This window comes from Sapajus apella, unplaced genomic scaffold (assembly GCF_009761245.1).
Source record: "Sapajus apella isolate SASKATOON/1434 unplaced genomic scaffold, GSC_monkey_1.0 scaffold19, whole genome shotgun sequence".
In the NCBI taxonomy this organism is placed as follows: domain Eukaryota; kingdom Metazoa; phylum Chordata; class Mammalia; order Primates; family Cebidae; genus Sapajus; species Sapajus apella.
Genome location: NW_022436959.1, coordinates 5,665,268 through 5,677,276, shown reverse-complemented (window position 1 = coordinate 5,677,276; position 12,009 = coordinate 5,665,268). Strand labels below are relative to the sequence as shown.

The window sequence follows — 12,009 nt, the reverse complement described above, 5'->3', positions numbered from 1 at the left end:
ATGCAATATGGATATTAAGCTACCTTCTTTTGCAATCAAGATGACAGTTTTATTGCTAGATCTGGTCAATTTGTCTCAAGGTCAGTGGGATTGGAAGAAATCAGACTCATCTAATCCCAACTGTTTTCATACAAAAAGCAATGCTCCTCTCTCTCAGAATTCTTGCCCCACGCTCAGAAGTTTCCCACAGACATTTAAAGCAAGATGCATCCTAGCCCAAATTGTTGTGCAGATAGGTGAATCACCAGAGTTCTCCACTGGACCCAGAGCAAGGGTGTGGAGGAAGAAGACAAAGATGGAAACAGAACTAAATTAACAAAAACAATATTGGATTTTTTTTTTTTAACCTGGCATGCTCTACCCCATGTAACCTCAAAGGTCTTTGACAGAATTTAAAACTACAACAACAAACCCACCATATTATTTCTTCCCATTGGTGTTACATGCTCAGCAAGTCATCATGTTTTATAGTTAAAAAGTGTTCCCTCCGGTGCAGAGCTCCAGTGGGCTAGCAGTACAGTGGTCTGGACTTTATGAAGGGTAACACCATGAACTACAGAGATGTTAGAAGCCTTTACAGGACAAGGAAAGTTTCCCATTCAACTTTAAGGACTAAGATATTCTCCTAAGATTTAGCTGAATGTAGCAGAAAACTCATTGGGAGATAGGAGGGCTCCTTCTGATCTATTGTAATTACAATCAATTCTCAATTTTCCAGGGGCCATTGATCCAAGCTTCCTGCTGTCCCTCTAACTTTATTATGTTCTTGACTGTTCATTATGTTTATTCTCCATTAACACCTTCACCCATTTGGGAGAAATAACAGACAAAAGTAAGGCTTCAGACCAATCACTTTACTCCAATACTAGCACTGATAAACTTGCCAGTGAGAGAAGGAGATGAACAAAAGCTGAAATCAAGGATGAGAAATTTTTCATTGATGCTGATAGTCTATGCACAGTTTGGTCCACATGGGAATTGCAATACAGGACTCTGTTCTTAGCACTCTGGCTCTGCTATTATCAACTTGGGGTCATATGTCATGAGGCTTCTTTTAGAGTCATCATAATATTAACCATATTCAGAGATGTCTCGAGATCCTCAAAGGTAAAATCCAATTTTGTTGGGATAACAGAAGGTTGGGTTTGATTTTTTAATAACAGACCCATTGGATGGAAAGAAGCTAGGGACAGGTAGCTGGGGACAGCTGATAAGGACCACTATTAAACTCAGTGAGCCTCACCTGACCAATAATGCTAGTGATGCACGATCCAGACTGCTGAGTCTCATAGATGGAAAGAGGCATATCTAGGGTCTTAATGAACTGCAAAGGAGATCTTCCTCCATTTCTAATTACTGCTTATGGTTGAGATGGTGGAGTGTTCCCTCTGGCTGGGGATCTCCATCCTCCCCTCCAGCGTTAGGTCAAGGGGTGGAGGGAAAGGCTGAATAAAAGAAGTTTGTGTGTTTAAGCTGTGCCTGTGTTTACCGTCATTAAATACAACCAGCAGTAAAAGAACAAAAATCGTATGTTTTATAGTTGGGTCTGTAGAATATGTCTGATATACCTGATGACTTGAGTGATCATCTGTGGCCTTCCTAAACACATGTCCTCTAAAAGTAACTTGTTTGTGAATTTCTTAAGGCACTTAAGAAATACCCGATGGTGCCTATGTCATAGCTATCTGCAAAATGCTCCAACCCAGACTGCTGACTCCTGGGGAGCAGGGAAAATATCTCATTTATCATTTTGAACACTCCTTGCATGTAGTGCAATGCCTAACACATAACATATGCTCAATAAATTTGTTGTTAATGAAAAAGAAGAGAGTGGAATAAGCATGAGGAGGATGGGACTGATAAGGTGTGTTGATGAGTAGAAGATTTCCCTCCACCCATTTTCTAATTTTGACTTTCACAACATGGAATAAAAATTAAAAAGGAAACAATAAACACATTAATTACATATTTTATTCAATAGTAAGGTATGGTATGTCAAAATGTTTATATTCCCTATGAAGGCTGCCAATTATGGATGGCTTTCTATGGAACAAATCTCCCAGAGAAGGACCACCTGCTTTTCAGGCAACTTTGATACAGTGTATAAATGAGGCTGGTCCCCTTTTCACTCTACATTCTATCTTTCATTGTGTTTGGTTTTATGTATTTGTTTTCAATATAAACTGAAACTGAGTAAGCATCTGCAAGACTACAAAGTATCTGAAAATGAGGACCCTGAAGACAAAGTGTTAAAATGCCACTCTGCATGTAACTGAGATGCATGGCTTTTTGAAGGCCACAAAAAGTAGTTAAATCCGCCCACTCTTTTAAGAGTGACTGATGAATTGAAATGGAAACTCTCTTGCCAAATCTTGGAATAATTCAGGAAAATATTTAAGTGCCTGCCCCTCACCCAAGACTTTTTATATCTCACATAGTAAAGCTGTGAGGACTTTAAATGCTGAAGTGCAAATACATGGTATATGATTTCACAGAAATGTATTTACTCTATGAAAGCAAATAATCATGTTTCAGCAACTTCATTTAGAAAAATGGGCAATTTACTGTATGGTAACACGCTACTCCCACAGGTATGTCCAGATGCTGGATGTAGGCCTTAAAACCATGTGATTTAAAGGTAAATGGTTCTAGAAGAAGATTAAAGTTCATGTTAACATGACTTGATTCTAAAAATGTGTTTATTCATTATAATGTTTATTTCTGGATCACAAATGGAGTGTCAATGAGGCAGCCCTCATCAGAATTTGTCACTGGGCTTAAAAAACATTTTAGACGCATTTCTCTTCCATTTTTCTTGGATTTGATTTTTTTTTTTTACAGCCTGATTCAACTATCGCCTAAACTCAAAAAAGTAACCTGACTTGGCTGAAGAGAGAGCTGGAATTCAAAAACCAGATTTTAGGTCCTAGTAACTCTATATCATAGCTGCCTCTGCTTGGAGTCAACTTTCTACAAAAACAGCAAAGTGAAACAGCACACACCTGACAAATTATAAAGCTCTAAAATAGAAAACAAAAGGAAGAATATGCGTAGGGAAGCCAAAACCAATTTCAAATGTCCTGTAAGATTTCTATTGGGCACATGAATGGGTCCTGGTTTTGTTTTTTAATAATAAGAAAACACTAAGAAAAAACATAATTTTAGAGCTATCTGTTAGGCTTTATCCAGGTATGGATTTCATTGTCCTAGCTCACAAATACATACTTGACAGCTATTTTAAAGGGCTATTTTCAATGTGTGCCTGCTTTATGCTTGCCCTAAACAATTGAGCATATTATAATAGGATTATCCTAAATTAATTTTCACTACAAATAATATCCATGCTACAGCACTGCTAAGACAAAATCCTCTCAACATGTATTATTCCAGCACAGAAAAATAAAATAGACAGACACATAGATAGATAAACCAGATGATTAATTGATTGATAGACAGATAGACAGATAGAGATGGATGACATTTGTGGGAATACAACTTCTTAAAACCTTGCCTAGGCCATTGTCTCCTAAAATTTACCCATTTGATCCAAACACACAGAATAAAAACTGTACAAAGAATGGTTAGGTTAATGCAAAAGTAATTGTGGTCTTTACCATAACTTTCAACAGCAAAAACCATATTTACTTCTGCAGCAACCTAATAGTTCTCAGGTCCAACCCTTTCCCTCTTTGTCTTTCCTTTTGCTTCATTGTATCTGTGCTACCACTGAAAATAACAATGATGTTAAACTCATCCTTTTTACCATTGTTGCTTTCTTTCTTCTTTTATTTAGCATGTTCTTTCCAGCATAAAATATGTGAACAACTGTCTCTGTTGTGTCCTACACTGCACAAGGTATCTTATTGCTATCATGCTCTGTTTTAAGAATGTAATACATTAACACAAAGGAAATGATTAAAACACTGAGCTCTCTAAATGCCCCCAGGGCCTGGCCCACTTTTAGCAAACAAGTAAAAGTCAGGCATCATTAGCTCCTACAATTCCTCTGATGCTAAGTCAACATCCCTGATTCAGAGGTGCAGGAGAGGGTAGAGTTAAGCACACTTGTCTGCACAAAAGAGTTTTGTTTCTGATCAGTCTTTGAATCTGTGAAGTCAGGAAGATGCCAAGGACCATAAAAAAAGTCCTTCAGATCAACTAAGTGAGGCTTGGATTTTAGACCTGAAACATTCTGACTATTCTTAGTTCAGGAAAAGCAGAAAAGATTCCAAATGAGTGGAAGAAACAAACAAGTATCTTCTCATGTTTTCATTATGACTCCAGGGCACAGAATAAAAATAGCATATATTGTAGAGGGATAATACTTATGAAATGTAGATGTCCTCACTTAAGCAGAGTGCCCTTCAGTGGAGAATGCTAAGAAAAAGTCAAAGGGGGGAAGCTTGAATACTTGCTGAATATTGCATTTTAATAGCTTTTTTTAAACGTGGGTGTCTAGACAAGAAATGGCATTCCCAAGGTAGCTAATGTTAGGTTCTGCCTTTGGAACATATTTACTTCAAAGGTACCTGTTATTTGAAATAACTTTTATAATGTTAACAGAGTTTCTTTTGGCAAATATATTGTTACTTGTGTTTCTCCAGTTCCTTGCATAGAATCTGATAAAATATCATTTTTCCAGGAGAAAATGTTTATTTCATGATTACTAAGTTTTATTTTAAACATCCTGAACATCGGTATTAAGGAAAAAAGAAAAATCACACTTTCCCCAGTAGTTACGAAATTTTAATTTCCTCTGTCAAACTAGATTCCTTTAAAAATACAATGGTACATTAATAGTGTCTAGAAGACAGAGTGAAACAATGAAAGTTTATGTAGCAATAATTGCAATAAAAAAGTTGTTTAAAAAGATTAATTTTATTATTAACAAAGAGTCCATAATATACTTTCATTTGACATTTCTACTATGTAGTTATTTGGTAAGAGACTGGGATCTAAACACCTATATAAAAAACGTGAATTGATGTTAGACGTTTCCCTTAGTATAACACAGTTTATTTAAACCCATCAATTTCATATATTATATATAATATACATATATATGTATATGTGATTTGTGATATATGTAATATAGTATATCATATAGTATATATATTAATATATCTTATATATGTCATATATGCATCATATATCAGATATATATATCAAATATATCATCCATATTACCTATATCATATATATGATGCATATATGTTTCAAATATATCTACGTGTGTACATATATGTGTGTACATATGTGTGTATATAATTTCAGTTGCTATTTTGATAGTATAAACATGAATTTCAAGACATGAAAATCTACAAGAGTACCATGGTAGTCACATGCCATCTTGTTCCTTTATAATTCACCATAATTCATCATTATACACCCTCCTTGAAAAGCACCAGGACATTCAATGAACCTAAAAATATATTTAAAAATGCATTGATTTGAAATGTATGTTTATAACCAAAAGAGCTAACTGTTCTGATTTGCTATGACTCAGATGAAATACTAGAATCATGAGGAAGTAATAGGCTTTGTACTTCCACGCTCCCAAGAGCAGAAGTCCGTAGCAAATAACGAACAAGGAGCTTTTTCTGGTTAGCCCTGTTTGACCACTTCTCACTCACATTCTATGGATTGGTAATAGATTTCCCCCAAATACATTAAAAAACTCAATTATGTTGGGTTTAAGCATGAATTCACAATAACTCTTGTTGTTGGTTCAACCTACAGCACAGCTTCCAAAATTAAGCAGAAAATGACAGTGAAGTATCTAAATCAAAATGTTTAATTGAAAATACCTTTTAGAATTTAATTAGTAAAGTTTTAACCAGATGCATGAGAATAACAGACACCTAAAAATAATATTACAATTTTCTCCTCCATTTATTGACTTTTTGTTGTTTTCCTTGGACAGGGACATCGGAGTACAGAGTTCAGATACTTGTCAAACTACTTGAGAAAATAAGGTTGTAAATGCTTTAAAAAACACATGTTTAACCACAGCATTTCTTTACTATTGATGTTCCACATGACATAAATATGTTAAGTAAATAGGTCATAGGCGTTTTCATAGACAAAAGGTTAAAGGAAATGGGATATTAGTCAGAACTTGTGTTCTTATGATGACTTAATTGGGACCCAAAGTACTCCAGATGTTTTGTCCCTCTATACTCATGAAAAATAACCTACAAGGGGATGTTGAATTCTCACCTTGAAAGCAATTCCTTTATTAAATATAATGTCTACTTTTTGTCAATACATACAAGGCTGCAGTGGGATATCTTCCCAGAGCTAAGATATATTATCCTCTGAGATAGAAATAAGTTTAAAACTCAAAGGACAGGATTAGCTATATGTAGAAACTGACTCAAATTAGCAGATTTTGATGTCAGTGGCATGACCAATAATGAAGTATATTACAAATAATTCATTACTAAAAACAGATAAGCACTGAAGTTATAAAGGTTTAATTTTTAAGGTAAGTGGAAGAGATTCAAAGTTATTGTTATGACAATACTGTCTTGGGTGTGAGAGAAAAGGATGAGGTAACAGCTTGTCTTCCCAGCTCACATTCCTTGGCCTATTTTACAAATCACATGATCTGGGCACACCTTCAGAGTGGTATAGAGCCAGTAAAAATCTGGTACTCTAAAGTGAACAAAAATAATGATAAACAAATCAAGAACACCTACCTTAAAGACAATGAAGTCTCATCAAAATTAAAGCCCAGAAAAGCAATGACTGAAAGTGAATAAGAATAGTAATCTACTCCAAGATACTAACACATTTGGTGGCTGAATTAATGTGTGTCTGAAAAACAGACAAGAAAAGAGGTACCATAAAGAGGTGCCTCTTGCACTGTCAGGATACAGGACATGCAAGATGACCCATATCCACTCTTCTTGGCAGGTCTGTCCCAATGATAGAAACAGATATGAAGATATTCTACCTTAAGATCACAATTCATCAACTAAGTCTCCTTACATGTTCAATTCACCAAGCAACCTTCTGATAGAATTTGACTTTCCAAGTAGGTTTTCCTTCAGGAAGAAGAAATCACCAAGTGGCCAGTTGACAAGAGCATTCCAGGGTATGTGAAATATGTATTTCACATTGTACATCAGTAAACTGTCAGTCAAAACTATGCATTGGTCAAAAGAATTCCTTTCGGTGTCAACAAATACTCTCCAGCATAATCGACTCTTCCTTTACTGTCAATATGGAATTCTTTGTTCTGCCATTATGTAGAGTTAGTCTGCTGGCTAATTGGCAAGCCTCTCTTTCTAATCATCACATACCCTCTAAACTACCAGATGAAGGAATTTTGTGTTTCCCAAATGAGACCATGCTTATGTAAAGAACAAAATGATGAATGGCAAAATAGATTTCACTAAAAAGTCCTATGTCAGGAATTCTCAAAATGCCAAACCTCTTCTATTACTAAATTGTCTTATGCGTAGTTACACAACATAAACTAGGCTAGAAGTTTGAACAAAAATGGTCACTAAGACCACCATCCTCTAAGAATGATAAATCCATTGGAATTTGGTCAAAAATCATATCAACAGTTCCTTAGAAACAAATGGCTCTTTCAGAAATTGGGAAAAATATTAAAAGAATACAAAATTCTCCATAACGTCTTCTACATATAGGGGTATAAGATTAATTCAATTATGAGTGTGCTGAAGACGAGGAAGTGTGTTCAAGTGTTGCTATGGCTCTGCATGGACTAATGCAAAGCCAGTGTCAACTACAAGTGATAAAAACAAAGCCCTGTGGGAAGAAATAGCAGAGATTGGAAAACTAAGGTGATAAAATGGAACAGCAACTAGAAGGAAGGTTTTAAGGTGTCTAAAATAGGGCAGTTCTTTATTCTGGTATATAAAGGCAGTCTAAAACTATTGTCCTAAGTAGTATGGGGACTTTTTATTTGGAAGAAAGAGTAATAAGAGTACAATCCCTTGAGATGAGAAAACTGGAACACAGGTGTTGACGCCAATAAGAAAACTGATGATGGCCTCAGGGTCCGTATAACCAGTGAATGCACACCTCTTGATTAATGGTCATGTGACAAAGCATTTATTGTTTTTCAAATCTCTGGAAATGAACCTAAGACAGAAACAATGTCTAATAAAGACATACATGTGTCTCGGTCCTACCCACAGCCTGCTGTTGGACTGTTTTCTCCCCAGATCTACAGAGCAGGGTACAACTCCACTTCTGTACAGGCCCTATCTATCTTTCACTACCAGCTTCATCGCAGAGCAGGTCATGATGCCTCACCTATAGGCAACTAACAAACATTTTTCAAAATGTCAACATGATGAACATTAAGTACAACTCAAGTGTAAAGTTGTATCCTTCTGGTGTTTTTATTAATGGCTTGGCAAATCAATTCAAACAACAAAAGAATCTAAAAAGCTCAGAGTCATCCACTCCAAATTTATTTTTGTACTCATTCCAAACAAACTTGTTAGGATCATCTATTTTTAAAAAAAAAAAAAAAAAAAACAGGAAAAACACATATATTTCTTCAGGTGACCTCAGTGAGCCATGTAGCAAGTCAAGATCATGAGACAACAGCCTTGTGAAGAATTATACACTTTAGATATGATTAAAGGCAAATTCCTATAATGTACACAACAACCCTTTTGATCAGTTAGTTGTTCTATGCAAACTAACAAGAATGCTGGCTACATTGCTTCCTCCTTTTTTTCTGTACTGAGATCCTAAAGGGGAGAACATGAGTATCTTGAGAAATATTCAGAAAGAATGGCTGTAAGAAATACAATTTCCTCACTGAGAGAACAAACTGACAAAGCTGTGTCCTGACAGTCACAGCGAAATGTGGAGCTAAGAAATTATTATGTGGATGTAATATACATATCCCCTCACACAAGCTTTATTTTATCTTAACATGGTTTTAAATTTTGCTTTTAATTTTCACATCCCTAATGATGTCAAGGATCTTTTAATGTGCTTATTTGCTAGTTGTATATCTTCTCTAGTGAAATGTTTATTTGATTTTTTTGGTATGTTTTTAATTGGATTGTTTCTTTTCTTATTATTTAATATTGAGTATTTGTATTTAATGGTTATCGGTTATTTAACAGGATATTTTGCAAATATCCTCCCAGACTGTGAATTGTCTTTTTATTCTCCTAATAGAAGCTTTCGAAGAAAAGAAGTTTTAATTTTGATAAAGTATAATTTATCAATTTGTTTTTTATGGTTTGTACTTTTGGGGTCATGCCTAATAAATCTTGGTTTAACCCAAGATCAAAAAGAGTTTCTCTTATATTTTCTTAACTAGAAATTGATAATTTTACATTTTCATTTATGTTTATAATAAATTTTGAGATGCTAGTATATTATGTATAGTTAGAAATTCATTATTTTGCATACAGATATTCAAGCATTTCATCATCATTTGTTGATGATTATCATTTTCCCTTGGAATTTTCTTTGCCCTTTATCAAAAATAAATTGTCTATACACATGTAGATCTAGTTTTGGACTAGTTTGTCTGTGTTGATGTTAATACCATACTGCCTTAATTACTGTAGCTTTATAATAAGTTTTGTAATCCAAGCTTCTGTGCAGTCCTCCAGCTTTTTCCTTTTTCAAAGATACTTTATTCTGGATACTTTGTATTTCCACATAAATTTTAGAATCAGCTTGTCAATTTCTACCAAAAAGAAGCATTCTATGATTTTAATTGAGATTGTATTGAACCTATAGATCAACATGGGAAGAATTTACATGTTACCTGTCTCTGGAAAATTCCCAAATATTTGGAAATTAAACATTACACTTCTAAATAACCCTTAGGTCAATGTAGATACTAAGTGGAAATCAGAAAGTATTTTGAGCTGAATGTGAATGAAAATGCAGCATATCAATGTTTGAGTCATGATGCTAAAGCAGTACTTAAGAAAATGTATACCACTAAATTCCTATATTAAAAGAGGAAAAAAAAAATCTGAAAACTGTAACTTTCACCTGAATAAACTAGAAGAATAAGACAAAATAAACACAATAGCAAGCAGAAAAAGGGAAATAATAAAGGTGGATATTAATAAAATAAAAACAGAAAAACAATAGAAAATATTAATGGTGATGATTAATAAAATGTATTAACCTATAGCCATACTGATTGGGGAAAAACAGAGAAAACACAAACTACACATATCAAAAATGAGAGCGATAACATTATTACACATCCTAAAGATACTAAAAGAATAATAACATAATATAAGCATTCTTTCTATTTAATTCTATTGTGGTCTGTGAACATATTTGTTTGGCTTGAATCCTTTTGTATTTATTAGAACTAATTTATTCTCCCAGGATATAATCTATCTTTGTAAATAGTCTGCATGCACTTGAAAAGGCTGTGAATTCTTCTATGTTTGGGTGATCTAGGAACACCAATTATGTCAAGTTGATTGACAGTGTTGTACAAGTCTTTGTTTCCTTGCTGATTTTCATATTTACTTAGTCTATTAATTACTGAGAAAGAGATATTAATGTCTCCAAATAAACTGTGAATTAAAAATATGTTTGCAGTTTGCTTCAAGTATTTCGGTGCATAAACGTAAAGAATAATTATATTCTCTTGATAAATGGACAACATTATCATTATAAAATGAACTTCTTTATTACTGAAACTTCTTATTCCTGTCTTTGTTCTGATATCTACTTTGTCAGATAATAATACAGCTTTCTTTTGATTAGTGTTAAGACAGTATACTGATTTCCAACCTTTTACTTTTGTGCTATTTGTGTAATTTTGGACTTCGTTTTTATTTGTGTATGTTTATATGGTATAAGTATAATTTTATTGCATTAATATACTTCATATTGGTAAAGTCAGGAATTTTATATTGATGATTTTTTATATAAAGTCATAATATATTTGAATATTACAATCTCATAATCTCTGCCTTTTAATTAAGGCATTTAAGCCATTTATATTTAATGTGCAAACGGATTTGCTTTGTTTTAAGTCTATAATCTTCCTATTTGTTTTCTATTTGTCTCACCTGCTCTTTGTTCTCTTAATTGTTTTACCGTGTTTTGGGTTATTTTATGATTCCATTTTATCTGTTGTTGGCGAATCAGCTACATATCTTTGTATTGTTATTTTAGTGATTGCTTTAGAGTTCATAATATATATGCTCTTAATTTAACTCTATTTACCTTCAAATGATTTTATAACACCTCATGTGTAATACTGAACCTTACAATAGACATCCCATTTCTCCCCTACTAGACTTTATGCTACTGTAGTCATACATTTTATTTTTGTATATGTTATCAATTAAAAAGTACATTTATATTATTTTGTTCACCTGGTCAATTATCATTGAGATAAATAAGAAAAATCATATATATTTATCCATATAGTTGTCATTTTTAATGCTCTTCATTCTTTTGTAAAGATCCATATTTCATATGGCATAATTATCCTTCTGCCTTTCCTTAAAATTTCTTGCATGGTGGGTCTACTGGTGATGAATTCATTCAGTTTTTGTATATCTGATGAAAATATCTTAATTACATTTTGGTTTCTGAAAAATATTTTTGCTAGGCACAGAATTCTTTGTTGAATTTTTTTCCTTTCGTTAATTTAAAAATTTAGCTCTGCTGTCTTCTCATTTGCATCATTCTTCCCAATAAATCTACCGTCATCCTTATGTTTGTTTATCTGTACATTTGTGTAATTTTTCTCTGGCAGTTTTTAAATTTGTCTCTTCATCACTGGCTTTGAACAATCATATTATAGTATGCTTTTTTGTAATTTTCCTTATATTCCCTGTGCTTGAGATGTATTGAGCTTCTTGAATCTGTAGATTTATAGTTTTCATCATCTGCCAAAATTATAGACACTGGTTTTTCAAATATTTTTCTTTCCAGCTCTCTCTCTCCTCTACCTGGGGATTCCAAGTACACATTTATCAGGCTACTTGAAGGTGTCCTACAATTCTGCTTTTATAC

General features: G+C 33.6%; 1 protein-coding gene across 13 annotated transcripts in view; it reads right to left on the bottom strand.

Annotated features, from left to right (window-relative positions):
- The window catches only part of PDE1C (phosphodiesterase 1C), a 551,218-nt gene that overhangs the window by 56,121 nt on the left and 483,088 nt on the right, over nt 1-12,009 (bottom strand). The gene's annotated exons all lie outside the window — the stretch shown is intronic.